The following is a 15,475-nucleotide window of genomic DNA, read 5'->3' as shown; positions in this document are numbered from 1 at the left end:
TTCTTTTTACAACTTAAGGGAGTTGCCATGGGGGCAAAATTTGCCCCCAGCCTCGCTAATCTCTTCGTGGCTGTTTGGGGGGAGGATGTCGTCTATGCCTTACGTAGACCAGAGCTGGTGCTCTGGGCCAGATACATAGATGACATCCTCCTCCTATGAAAGGGAGATTTGTGGAAAAGCGTTATTTTCCGACAACCTTTGACAAAGGGATAAATAGGGTCTCTTTGATAGACAGGAGAACGCTAATTACTGAACAATCCAAACATGCACCTAATACTAAGTTTAAATGGTCCGGTATCACTGAATTTTCTGTATAACACAAACAAATCAAAAGCATTATTAGGCGTCACTGGAAGGTACTTAAAAATGATCCATTGTTAGGTCCTGCCCTTCCAGATAAAGCTGGGGTCATTTACAGAGGAGCACGATCTTTAGGAAGTCAGATTGCTCCTAATATAATAGACCCTTCCACCAGACCTTCCTTCTTTCATAACCTCAAGGTGTATTACCCCTGTCGTAAATGTAATGTCTGTTTACATAACTTTTATGGGAGGAGGAAGTCAGAAACCTTTGAGCCTACCCCCACTTCAAGAGTTTATCAGATGAAGCATTTACTACCTCTGCTACCTGCTATGTTGTGTATCTAATCACATGCCCATGTAAGAAACAATACGTTGGACGGACTATTAGATGCTTCTCGGTTAGGGTGAATGAGCACATTGCACGTATTAAAAAGGGCCGTATTAATCATAGCGTACCTAGACACTATCTCTAGCACCATAACAAAAATCCTTTAGGCACCAAATTCCAGGTTATTGATAAATTCATCCCTCATTGGAGAGGGGAGTCCTGTCTGAGAGGTGTTTCACAGTTAGAAACTTTCTGGATCCATCAACTCAGATGTTACTCCCCCCACGCGATGAATATCGACTGGGATATCAACGCCTTTATTAATAAAGCTTAGTTCTCGTTTCCACTTTTACTGCATAGTTCCCCATTTTTATATATTTAGCAGCAATTTTTTTGTTGTAGGTTAATTTTCTTTAAAATATGCATCATTGCCCATTACACGTTTATTAAGTTTTTAATCATATACATTGTTGATACTTTGTTATGAATATTTAATTACTCCTGCTTCATTTAAGTCTTTTAATACTTGTATATTTCTTAGACTTATGTATATGTTTTCTATCGGTTGACTTGGTTAAATTGATGATAGGCAACTCCTATCCTCATATCGATTAGTGGTTTAAAATTAATAATAACTACTGCAGTAGGGAACAGACACAAAAGATACGCTCAGCATCTTTCCAAATAACTGTTCTGCTTTATTATGACGCAATTGAAGGTTTTTATACACATGATTATGTAGGTATTACATCAATATTACAATTGTACGTTTATGGTAACAAGGCGCGTTACATAGGCAGGCTAATTCTAATCAGGACTCGAAAGAATGTAAACATGTACTGAAAACATTATAAGTGCTGTGTGCACAGTGAGTGTGGTGTGCAATACATACAAAATAGAATACAATTATATACAGAACTTACACATTTCCATTACAGTCTCCCCTCTTTTGATCAATATTTTGATCACTAACCATACCTGCTATCACCTTTTACCTGGAACCTCCACATGCTTAGGTGGAGGTAGTCCTGGCCAAAGAGGCAAAAACTCCATTGTGGAGAAAATAATAGCCGAGCAGCTTTTTCATTACAAAATGACTTTTCATTGTGAAAAACAAATGATTGATAAGACATATTTACAGAGTACTGGCTGTACACTCCTGTGGCCAGAATGGCCTTCTAGCTGAATTGTGGGCATGCTGACTTATCAGCATATGTAAACACAGACAATTCTACCTAAAATGGAAGACGTACAAAAGACAAATATGACTTCAACATGGCTAAACTACTTTTCAAATATATATATATATATATATCTCCCTTACAATTAAAGTAATTGAATCAAAAAGTACCCTAGACTGTGATCGCAAGAGGGAAACAAATCAAACACAGAGATTTCTTTAATTTAGTCATTTTTGCAGTGTCTGGTGTGGATCCTGGTGACTTTTCCTTCAAGTTTTGCAAAAACTTTACATGAAATAGATGCTGTATTGAGTCTCCAAACATTTCCTTATATATAAATGTCTCTTAACAATCCACAAGTCACCTGGCTTTAGTTTTATATCATTCCAAACTTTTAGGATCTGGAATTGGGGAGAAAACACATAAATGAGTTTGTCAAAAATGTTAAAAGATCAGCAACATTCTCTGTGAGATCCAAATGGAGGACTTCAGCTGCTGAGACAAAATATAGGCAAGTGAGTAACACACTCCCAAACAAAATCCCATAGGGAGAGAGTCCAACATCCCGCTTGGGGGCTGGATAAAAAATAAGAAAAGATTCAGGCAAAAGTTTTCTAGTTTCTTACTCTACTTTGTCCGCTACATTGTAGACAGTAGGGAGTGTAAAAATAAAACCTCAAAACTTCTAGTAAGGACTCTCCTATAAAAAAGATTTCCTCTGTTACTCTCTGTACTTTCTGGCACTCTGTACTTACAAACTACTTCTGATAACACTTTTTACTGGGGCCTTTGCAGTAGCATTTGCCACTGGACATCCAGAAAACATGTCCATACAGACAAAATGCATACTTGTAAGATCCTGACTTGGGCATCTGAATATATCTTTTTGTAATCTCTGGAAAGGATGTTCAGCTTTTGGTAACACCTTTGGTAACAGGCAAAACAAGAAGTGGTATGTTATAAAAACAACTGTGGAGAACCCTGGCTCTATCCCATGCTCATTTATTAAGGCAGCCATAACTGCTTGTGACTGATGACATGTGTCAAGCTGGAGGGAAAAGAGTGGCTGGCAGACATAAATTATCATGTTCAAAAGAAGTTGCCCCCTGTGGACCACTTGTTCTTCTCGTTCTGGGGTCCTTAGTTGAATTATTAATCCCAGCTATACTGGGCCAGAACTAGGGTGGAATCTGTGAGTTGCACAGACCCATCAAGTGTCCAGGGCTGTAATGCAGCATCCTTAGTCACCTGGTGTGCCTCCATATGTGAGTTTTAATGTTAGTATGGCTACCTCAGCAAGAACCTGGAAGGCTGAAAACAGCCGATCAAGTTAACTTAACATGCTTGGTTGGTTTACCTGCCGTAGTAAAAACAAACTTCTGGCCCTTCAAATGGAACCAAAAGCTCTCGATATCTCGACTATCTATATAAATATACATTCTTTTTATAGCTCACAGGCTTTGCTAAAACATGGAGCTCTGCTTCTTGAGCTGGGGAAAAAGGATCCAATGACTTTGAATACAGAGTATCCTTCTGGATCATAAACTGCATACTCAGTATAAAACCGGGAATAACTCTACAAAAAATGAAATATCTGGGTCTTCAGGGAGTGTGTCCTGCACTGGGCTCACAGCAGCTGATTCCTACGTCATCAATTTAGCACATATGGTTTTTCCTTTCTTTTGAATAAATGTACGCGTTTTTCATTGTTAGATTTGTAAATAAACAAACTCATATTTTAAACCTTTCATTAGACAAACATTTAGTTAGCTGTATATTTGCTGCACAGAATGTTGGACCATTAAAAATTAAATGTTTGGCCAAAACAATATCTAACTTTATCTAATAGCACCTTTGCATAAAAGCTACAGAACTTCAGTTTCATGTTTCAAAAGACTACTTTTTCCTGACAATATTATAATAAATGATAACAATCAGGGAGGTCATGGAGAGATGCCCATAAATCCAAAATATTCTTCTGCTTATACCACTGTTCTTACAAGGAAAAGGGGCACATCATTTCACAATCCACACATTCTGCTTTGGATTTCAAAAATAAAAATAAATAAAAACAAAAGGACCAACATTCTGAATGATGGACCAGAAAGCATCAAAAACTAAAAAACAACTGGCTGCAGGTGTCATCTATCCTAACAGGGTGTGTGGACTTGATGTGATGGGTCTGTTATATTTAAATTGTATTTATTATTACTCTCACATCATGGACCGCACATCAAGTTATAATCAAAAACCTTAAAATGTCATTTTTGTAGAAAAACTTCTTATGTATCCCATCCATCTTGGCTTTGTTAAATATTACGGCAGCTGTATTCCAAATAACAACCTCATCTTAATCTAAACTAATCCCATTCATTACAAATTTCCCCATTAACCTGGATTTCATTTCCAACCAAAGGTTGTCTAAACCAGTTTCAATATATCTATATTGTTAATAAAATTGTTAAACTCATATTAGAAATTAATACTCATTATTACTTAATTTTACTTAATTTCTCTTTTTTAAATGCACTGTTTCCACTATCAAAAGATATTCAATTTGTGTAATACACAGTTAAATGTAACCTTCATTTTACCATGTCTGGAAAACAGATTAAAAAAATAATTGTGATCACATTGTTTACCATTAGATTCGTTAACCCGGCACATTTTGTTATAAATGTTTTGTCTAAAAAACTGGAATTGGCATGGTGTTCTTCCAGCTTATCACTGACCTCTCATCCCAGCCACATTCTTTCATGAGAGCACAAAGGAGGGGGTCACATCTGCGTACATGGCACACACAAGCAATAGAACTAAAGATTCCAGCATTCACACACATACACGAAATATCTCTCTAAAATCAGTTACATTTTTCCCATCTGTACACAACATATGCATATCATTCTCTCACTTTCTTTTAACTCATTAATATTTCCCTGCCTAAATTCTGCTTTCCTTATTTTGTTCAGATATTCTTTATATCTAGCTTCTATGATCAAACGGCAGCCAGAGTGCTCATCCCATCTTCCCTCTCTGACAACATATAAAGTATTCTGTTTTAACTCTCATTACTCTGTTTCTTGACTTTACTAGTTGTAGTGCCTGACCCCAAATTCATCCCACAACTTAACATGAAAATGTCCCTTTCTGTCTAGTGTTAATGTCACCCTTGATCCATCATGCTCACATAGATAGCTGTTTCTCTAGCTGTTTACTCTGCATGATTCTTAGTCCCTGTGGACCTTGGTAACCCAGTTACCCAATGTGGATCACTGTCCACTCTAACCAATTATCTAGGGCAGTGGCTCTCAACTCCAGTCCTCGGGACCCACCAACAGGCCAGATTTTAAGTATTACCTTGGGGAGTTGCAGACTAGAATACTGCAATCACTGAGCAGCAAGTGATATCACCTGTGATGTATTTCAGCTATCTTGCAAACCTGGCCTGTTGGTGGGTCCTGAGGACTGGAGTTGAGAACCACTGATCTAGGGGCTCAGTATAGGCGGAACCGCACCTCCGGTTCATACATAGCGCTCCTCTTGCGCTGGGCATTTTTGAGGGTCTCTTACCCTTCATTCCCTTACTTAATTCAATGCCCATAATGACTGGCCAGTCTTCTCTACGTGTGCCTATACCCTCTTGCCTCTAAACTCCTTTATCTAGCAGATGTACTACATATACCTGTGAACAGCACTATTCTTCCCTTTCTTATCTATAACACTCCGATGGACAGTAGACAGTGATAACATAACATATAACCACCAATCAATACAGTTCGATTAAGGGGAGTAAAATAGGTACCCTTTGGCTTGAAAATGCCTTACCGATCAAGGAAGTCTGATAACTCAAATGTAAGCAAAAGGCTTACCTCAGCCGGCTGATTATCAGAAATTCCCGGATCGTCTCAAGCTCCTCGTTTCGGATTCTCAGGGTCACCCGGAAACCCCTCCCAGGCAAAGCTCGCCACGCTGACTTGGTTAAATTGATGATAGGCAACTCCTATCCTCATATTGATTAGTGGTTCCAAATTAATAATAACTATTGCAGTAGGGAACAGACACAAAAGATACGCTCAGCTTCTTTCCAAATAACTGTTCTGCTTTATTATGACGCAATTGAAGGTTTTTTTACACGTGATTACGTAGGTATTACACTAATATTACAATTGTACGTTTATGGTAACAAGGGGCATTACATAGGCAGGCTAAGTCTAATCAGGACTCGAAAGAATGTAAACATGTACTGAAAACATTATAAGTGCTGTGTGCACAGTGAGTGTGGTGTGCAATACATACAAAATAGAATACAATTATATACAGAACTTACAAATTTCCATTACACGGTTCATATGTATTATTATTAGTTCTTATATGTTTATCACCAGTTTCTACATGTTACTTCATGATGATCTGTGCTGTTTGTGTTTTTTGAGCAATGATGTCCGCCATTGGAATGGAATGTTTTGTCTATCTTACAATATGGGAGTATTTGTTTTTGTTGCTTGGTTGCACAGGAGACTGAGGGGGATTTCACTTCCTGGTCATGTGACAGTGGGACGCATGACTTCGGAGTGGCCGCTTATTGGCTCCCTACTTTGTTGTCCCTAGTTGCCTAGCTGCATTACAGCCGGTCTCTGATTACACTCCCTTGTCACATGACATTATTGAACTCTCGTGTGTGGAGGTGTCACACGTCCGCTGAGCGTCAGCCTACCTATCACATTCTCTCAGCTCTGATACATGTCCTAGTGAGCTAGACAGAGGCTTGGAACGCAAGCTGTGTTAATAGCATTACAGACACGGCACATAATGCTGTAATTATGGCGGTAATGTGATGACGCGGTCGTGACGCTGGTTCCTTCTGATTGGTGAGAACTAGCTATGGGAGTTGCAGTTAACATCTGTTCCTCCTTGAACTTTAATTTACTTGTATGTTTTAACAGTATATATAGCGCGTGGTGTTTACTAGCAGGTTCATGCCCCAGTTGAAGTACATTGGTACAAAACATGTCGGGTACATAGCCTGCTCAGCTTTATACACCACGCTTATCATTACCAGCTTTGTGATCACTTTTTGTACGCATCTTATGCAATGTTTGTACTTTTCATTTTCTTTTTTTTAATACATTTTTATACGTTGGATTCATCTGCACTATGTGGAGGCTTTTTTTCTCTTTTTCCACTATGATTCATGCTGCTTTTTGGATGTGAGGAGCACCATTCCTATCGGAATATTCGGGATATTTCCATTGGAATCCTGGCTGGCGTGTCATCTTTAACCTGATGGATGTTGATGTCTTCACATACCAGCTTATTCAAGTGAATTTGTGTCGGTGATCATGTTCCTGACTGCCATTCAAGCCTGTTTGACTCACCGCCAATGGTGCGTGGGTCCACATTTTAGGGTAAGAGTACCCATCCCCTTTCCCTGGTGTTGGAAGCACGTCCCTGGTGTTGTGTGCAATCATTATTTCGCTCAAATTGGTACCACTATTACATCGAATGAATGTCAATATTCAGTGACCACATCTGAACGATTGAACTTGTTATGTTTGAATTTGTTCGCATTCCAATGAATTTCATGTTGTCACTTATTTTCTCTGCACTTATATGGCTTCTTTTAGAGAGATCATTTTCAAGTGACATATTTTTGATGTGATTATTTTTTTGTCATTTCTAGGTAGTGTTACTTTTATTGGCACTGGGGTATCATTTTGACCATTTTATCCCATGCCTAGATTTATGTTGCACTCAGCACTTTGACACGTCACTTTGATTTTTTTGGGTTTATTCTGTGGATCCATAGATACTTAGCACTTTATATAGTAGTCATATACATTTTTGTATCATCTACTCCACACCCCTGGATATCTATCCGGGATTCACTTATTTTTTCAGCGCTGCATTTTTTTGTTTTTTCAATCTTTGCAATTAGTCTTATTGCTAATGCTGGCGGCTGTTGTACATTAGTAGCGCAATTTTTCCTTTCACCATTCCTTAAAACAGAAGACATGCTGTTGCAGGGAATTCAGAGGCTCATATTGCCCCTCACTATGCATTCCTCACAGCACAAAGTCAAAGAAATGCAATTTCCATTGGCAGGCACAGCAAGGAGCACATACAGGAGCAGCACAGAATGACAAGCAATGTAAGCCAGGCATGACGTTCCAGTGTCAGGGGATAGCATCTCCCTCAGTTAGACACATCTCTTCTTTCTCTCCTCACAGCCACTCTCTCTTCCTGGCCTGAGCATTGGCGGGTGTCAGGAAAGAGATGAGCTCTGAGCATTCATGCAGAAGGAGTTGTTACATGGAGGGAGACAACAGCTAAATGCCTCACCTCCTAATAAGCCCTTCTACTGACTACATGCATCCAGCGAGCTTACATTCGGCATTAGGTCCATCCCAGCAGTGCAGGTTCTGTGTCCTCTCCCTGCCGCCATCTGTTTCCAGCACCTCCTCCTAACTGTCAAATGTGCCGGGCTGAGGAAGGGGGCGGGTTACAATGCCACTCTCATTGGCTGAGGCAGTGGAAAGGCGGAGCAACCGCATGGTCAGCATTAGTACAGGCAGTGTGTTCATAACACACATTGAGGGACATGAATAAGTCCGCCCCTGGCACAAGTGACATACAGTACACTTCTCTCTTCAGCTCAGGAGATGCACCTGCATCAGAGACTATGTTTAATAATGTATATTAGGCGGCCGTGAGGCACCTGAGAGTGCGAGGCCTAAGGCGACCGCCTAATTTGCCTAATTAAAGAGCCGCCTCTGCCTGAGGTGTCTGATGAAAATCTGTAAGCCTATAGTGATTACAGATCTACTTGAATATGCTTTTATGATTTTATCATCCAATCATTTACAAGCAAAAATGCTGTTTTTTATTTTCCTTGCATGTCCCCCTCAGATCTACAGTGATTGTACTTCCAAGTGCACTTGTGGTGCAAAGTGGATTTGCCTTTAGTAAATAAACCCCCACCCCACCCCACCCCCATATCCATTCAGTGATAAAGACTTTGTTAGTGCCAATGACAGGCACTAACTGGATTAGTGAATGAGATGTTAATTAAAGTGACATAAAGCAAAGATAAATTGTAAATGAAGTAAGTTATAGCAATACAATTATGGGCAGAGGAAGTTTTCTGTTTTTCAATCTCTCCTAGAATAGACCTTTGCCATCTCACAGGTTTTTATTAACTAGTAAGGTCCTTGACAATCAGCTGGATTCTGCTTCTCTGCTTAACAAACCATGAAATTCTCACCAATGTGATTTCAGGAAAGCAACCTAATTTTTGTGTAAAATTTTCCCCTAATTGCTCAGTTTTTGCACACAGGTGATTTATAAATAAATGCCTTGAAGGTAAAATGTACCTGTTCACCTGTAGAAATATATAGGAACAGAAGGACTTCTGAGAATTTCTGGCAATGCGGCCCCTCCAGCAGGAGAACTTGCTGTGCCTGTTCAGACCGATTGAGCAGAAAATGTTCAGACTGTTCTGTTCTTGATATGAGCACACTAACTGCTCAACAGGAAGGGCAGGGAAGCAGAAAAGTGTCAGAACATGTTTATATTGGAGCAAATTAATAAAAAATTAGGCTGTCTAACATCATTAAGCGTCACAGGTTCTTGGAACACAGGTAAGTGAAGGAAGAGCATGTATTATCTTTGATATTGCTGATGGCCCATAGACTGTGCTGGTACCCAGTATTAGGGATGGGCGAATAGAGGTAAAGGCTCACACCGTGGGAAATATGAAGGCCCCCAACATTCAGAATACCCGATTCATGATAGATCTCCACATGGTCGGTATACCAACCATGGTGGATACTATCAGGAACAATGCCATGCACAACGTACCCCTATATGGATGTTTAATCGATTCTCACCTTTGAGAGAGTGTCATTCACAAGAAAACCATAATATGCATTATTCTTTTATGGAAAGGGAACATGATCAGTATAATAAATCATCTTATAATTACAACCATTCTTATCCTGCACCTTCTTATAATGGGGGTTTTCCCAGGGAACTTCAGGGCCCCAAACAAGTGGTAGAACAAAATGAGGCACTCGAGGGGGGAGGTGGGTCAGGAAAAAGAAGACGAACATAAATGCGAATAGGATTTTTAATCTCAGCCAAGCGACATTCACGATGCTGAATTATTCATTCTTGATAAAGGACTCAACTTTGTCCCTTCAAAGAAACTCAACAAATTTGCTACTTTTATAGATGTACAGAGGTATATATGAAAATTAAATGTACAAAGACATTTTATTGCTAACCCTTCTGGACCATGGAGTGGATTGATGAGTGCCGATGGTATGGCCCATTCCAGCCTATCCAACCCTTCCCTCTTTAATCCTCCAAGTTCCACAGCACCTTCAAGACAAAGTCCCGAAAAGACCTTAATTGAAGGACTTTGAATCTTTGCCAACTAAGAGACTACAGGTTAATCCCAATATAAAAACTGGCCTCAAGTCCTTATGTGAACGTAAGGACTTAATCATTTGCCCAGCAGATAAAGGATGGAGGCCTAGTTATCCTTGATAACACGGAAATGTCTAGAATCCTTGCCAATTCTGACACTTATAGACCTCTATCGAGGGATCCTATGGTTGAGTTTAAGAGGACTTTGGTTGCATTGGTAAATAAAGGGTTCCAATTAGGAATTCTTGATAAGAAGGAGAGAGACTTTTTGGTGCCTTTTAGCCCCTCGTATACCCAGTATGTACTACTTCCCCAAGGTTCACAAAAATGCTACCCAACCACCTGGCCGACCCATTGTGAGTGGTATAGACTCTGTGACATCTCGTGTTGGACGGTATATCGACTTTCACTTACAACCGTTAGTGAAGTCGGTCCCCTCCTACCTCAAAGACACTGGGGACACTATTAGATTATTGGAGGGACTAGATTACCATGATGATTAGTTATTAGTCACGGCGGATGTCACAGCGCTAGATACCTGCATACCATATGCATTGAACATAGCAGCTGTGGAACACTATTTATCCACAAGTGGTAGAATACTGATTCTCCAACAGAGGTACATTGTGGAACTACTTCAATTTGCAACACAACACAATTACATCTGGTTCAAAAGCCAGTTCTTTTTACAACTTAAGGGAGTTGCCATGGGGGCAAAATTTGCCCCTAGCCTCGCTAATCTCTTCATGGCTGTTTAGAAGGAGGATGTCATCTATGACTTACGTAGACCAGAGCTAGTGCTCTGGGCCAGATACATAGATGACATCCTCCTCCTATGGAAGGGAGATGAGGAATCTTTACATGATTTTATGACCATCGTCAATAACAATGATAGAGGTATTGTACTGAATTATGAGACCAGCCATACGTCTATACATTTTCTAGATTTATAAATCTCCATTGTTGACCATCAGCTGGTCATTACAATCTTTTTCAAACCTACCAACCGGAATGGGTACATTCCGATCGAAAGTTGTCATTATAACTCATGGCTGAAATCAGTACCGCGTAGTCAGCTGTTACGCATCCGACTGAATTGTACTAATCTGTCTGACTTTCAGTCACAGGCCCTTGTTTTGAAATCCAGATTTGTGAAAAAGGGTTATTTTCTGACATCCTTGGACGAAGAGATAAATAGGGTCTTTTTGATAGACAGGAGCATGCTAATTACTGAACAATCCAAACGTGCACCTGAAGTTTAAATGGTCCTTTATCACCGAATTTTCTGTGCAACACAAACAAATCAAAAGCATTTTTAGTCGTCACTGTAAGGTACTTAAAAATGATCCATTGTTAGGGCCTGCCCTTCCAGATAAAGCTGGGGTCATTTACAGAGGAGCACAATCTTTAAGAAGTCAGATTCCTCCTAATATAATAAACCCTCCCACCAGACCTTCCTTCTTTCATAACCTCAAGGGGTATTACCCCTGTCGTAAATGTAATGTCTTTCTACATAACTTGTATGGGAGGAGGAAGTCAGAAACCTTTGAGTCTACCACCACTTCAAGAGTTTATCAGATGAAGCATTTCACTACCTCTGCTACCCGCTATATTGTGTATCTAATCACATGCCCATGTAAGAAACAATACGTTGGACGGACTATTAGATGCTTCTCGGTTAGGGTGAATGAGCACATTGCAAGTATTAAAAAGGGCCGTATTAATCATAGTGTACCTAGACACCATCTCCAGCACCATAACAAAAATCCTTTAGGCACCAAATTCCAAGTTATCGATAAATTCGTCCCTCATTGGAGAGGGGAGTCCTGTCTGAGAGGTGTTTCACAGTTAGAAACTTTCTGGATCCATCAACTCAGATGTTACTCCCTCCACGGGATGAATATCGACTGGGATATCAACGCCTTTATTAATAAAGCTTAGTTCCAGTTTCCACTTTTACTGCATAGTTCCCCATTTTTATATATTTAGCCGCAATTTTTTGCTGTAGGTTACTTTTCTTTAAAATATGCATCATTGCCCATTACACATTTATTAATTTTTTAATCATGTACATTGTTGATACTTTGTTATGAATATTTTATTACTCCTGCTTCATTTAAGTCTTTTAATACTTGTATATTTCTTAGACTTATGCATATGTTTTCTAGCGGTTCATATGTATTATTATTAGTTCTTATATGTTTATCACCAGTTTCTACATGTTAAATTTCATGATGATCTGTGCTGTTTGTGTTTTTTGAGCAATGATGTCCTCGATTGGAATGGAATATTTTGTCTATCTGACAATGTGGGAGTATTTGTTTTTGTTGCTTGGTTGCACAGGAGACCGAGGGGGATTTCACTTCCTGGTCATGTGACAGTGGGACCCATGACTTCGGAGTGGCTGCTTATTGGCTCCCTACTTTGTTGTCCCTGGTTGCCTAGCTGCATTACAGCCGGTCTCTGACTACACTCCCTTGTCACATGACATTATTGAACCCTGGTGTGTGGAGGCGTCACATGTCCGCCGAGCGTCAGCTGACTTATCACATTCTCTCAGCTCTGATACATGTCCTAGCGAGCTAGAGAGAGGCTTGGAACACAAGCTGTGTTCCATAATAGCGTTACAGACACGGTGCGTAATGACGTAATCATGGCGGTAACGTGATGACGCGGTCGTGACGCTGGTTCCTTCTGATTGGTGAGAACTAGCTATGGGAGTTGCAGTTAACTGCTGTTCCTCCTTGAACTTTAGTTTACTTGTATGTTTTAACAGTATATATAGTGCGTAGTATTTACTAGCAGGTTCATGCCCCAGTTGAAGTACATTGGTACAAAACATGTCAGGTACATAGCCTGCTCCGCTTTATACACCACACAATTACCGGCTTTGTGATCACTTTTTGTACGCATCTTATGCGATGTTTGTACTTTTCATTTTCTTCTTTATTTAAAATACATTTTTATACGTTGAATTCATCTGCACTATGTGGAGGCTTTTTTTCCCCTTTTTCCACTATGATTCATGCTGCTTTTTGGATGTGAGGAACACCATTTCTATCGGCGATATTTCCATTGGTATGCTGGCTGGCGTGTCACCTTCAACCTGATGGATGTTGATGTCGTCACATCCCAGCTTATTCGGGTAAATCTGTGTCGGTGATCATGTTCCTGACTGCTATTCAAGCCTGTTTGACTCACCGCCGCTGGCGTGCAGGTCCACATTTTAGGGTAAGAGTACCCATCCCCTTTCCCTGGTGTTGGAAGCACATCCCTGGGTGTCCTGTGCGATCATCACTTTGCTAAAATTGGTTCCACTATTACATCGAATGAATGTCAATATTCAGTGACCACATCTGAACGATTGAACTTGTTACGTTTTGAATTTGTTCGCATTCCAATGACTTTTATGTTGTCACTTATTTTCTCTGCACTCATATGGCTTCTTTTACAGAGATCATTTTCAAGTGATATATTTTTGATGTGATTATTGTTTAGTCATTTCTAGGTAGTGTTACTTTTATTGGCACTGGGGTATCATTTTGACCATTTTATCCCATGTCTAGATTTATGTTGCACTCAGCACTTTGACACATCACTTTGATTTTTATTATTATGCACATTTGGGTTTATTCTGTGGATCCATAGATACTTAGTACTTTATATAGTAGTCATATACATTTTTGTATCATCTACTCCACACCCCTGGATATCTATCCGGTATTCACTTATTTTTTTCAGCGCTGCATTTCCTTTGTTTTTTCAATCTTTGCAATTAGTCTTATTGCTAATGCTGGCGGCTGTTGTACATTAGTAGCGCAACTGTTCCTTTCACCATTCCTTAAAACAGAAGACACGTTGTTGCAGGATATTCAGAGGCTCATATTGCCCCTCACTATGCATTCCTCACAGCACAAAGTCAAAGAAATGCAATTTCCATTGGCAGGCACAGCAAGGAGCACATACAGGAGCAGCACAGAATGACAAGCAATGTAAGCCAGGCATGACGTTCCAGTGTCAGGGGATAGCATCTCCCTCAGTTAGACACATCTCTTCCTTCTCTCCTCACAGCCACTCCTGTCTGCAGCCATTGCTCAGCCACTCTCTCTTCCTGGCCTGAGGTGAGCTCTAAGCTCTCATGCAGAAGGAGTTGTTACATGGAGGGAGACAACAGCTAAATGCCTCACCTCCTAAAAAGCCCTGCTACTGACTACATGCATCCAGCGAGCTTACATTCCAGCATTAGGTCCATCCCAGCAGTGCAGGTTCTGTGTCCTCTCCCTGCCGCCATCCGTTTCCAGCACCTCCTCCTAACAGTCAAATGTGGGGGGCTGAGGAAGGGGGTGGGTTACAATGCCACTCTCATTGGCTGAGGAGACAGTGGAAAGGCGGAACAATCGCATGGTCAGCATTAGTACAGACAGTGTGTTCGTAACACACATTGAGGGACAAGAATTGTAAGTCCGCCCCTGGCACAAGTGACACACACTACACTTCTCTATTCAGCTCAGGAGATGCAACTGCATCAGAGACTGCTATTTAATAACGTAAATTAGGCGGCCGTGAGGCCTCTGTGAGTGCGAGGCCTAAGGCGACCGCCTAATTTGCCTAATTAAAGAGCCGCCTCTTCTTGAGGGTGTCTGATGAAAAACTGTAAGCCTATAGCAATTACAGATCTACTTGAATATGGCCAGCATATAGTAAGCATGTATCCCCACAGTTGGTACAATATGTTTGCCAAGTCAGGTTGGGATTCAAAACAGGGCTCATCATAGTCTTCAGATTTAATGAGACATTGGGCTAACTTACTAAAGTAGTTGAGAATCTTCACTCAATTCACTGTGCGAACATTCACTTCAGATATCCAATTATGTGAAAAGCAAATTCCTGTTTATATGTATATATATTATCTGCACATGATTGGCTATCCAAAGTGAAGATGAATTTGCTTTTCACATGACAACGTGAATATTCACGCGATTTATTGTGTCAAGATTTTAAACTAGTTTTGTAAAATAGGATTTTTAAACCAGCTTACCTGTAACATCCTTTTCTTTGAAGTACATCACGGGACACAGAGCCATAGTAGTTACTATGTGGGTTATAGGCCACCTTCAGGTGATGGTCACTGGCACACCCTAAGACAAATAGTCTACTCCCTATATTACTCCTCCCACTACTGGGAGTACCTCAGTTTTGTAGTAAAGCAATACACGTGTATACCAAAAAGAAGGGAG

Source organism: Aquarana catesbeiana, linkage group LG02 (assembly GCF_042186555.1).
Source record: "Aquarana catesbeiana isolate 2022-GZ linkage group LG02, ASM4218655v1, whole genome shotgun sequence".
NCBI classification, from domain to species: domain Eukaryota; kingdom Metazoa; phylum Chordata; class Amphibia; order Anura; family Ranidae; genus Aquarana; species Aquarana catesbeiana.
The sequence above is the reverse complement of the archived record's forward strand: the minus strand, read 5'-3'. Positions refer to the sequence as shown.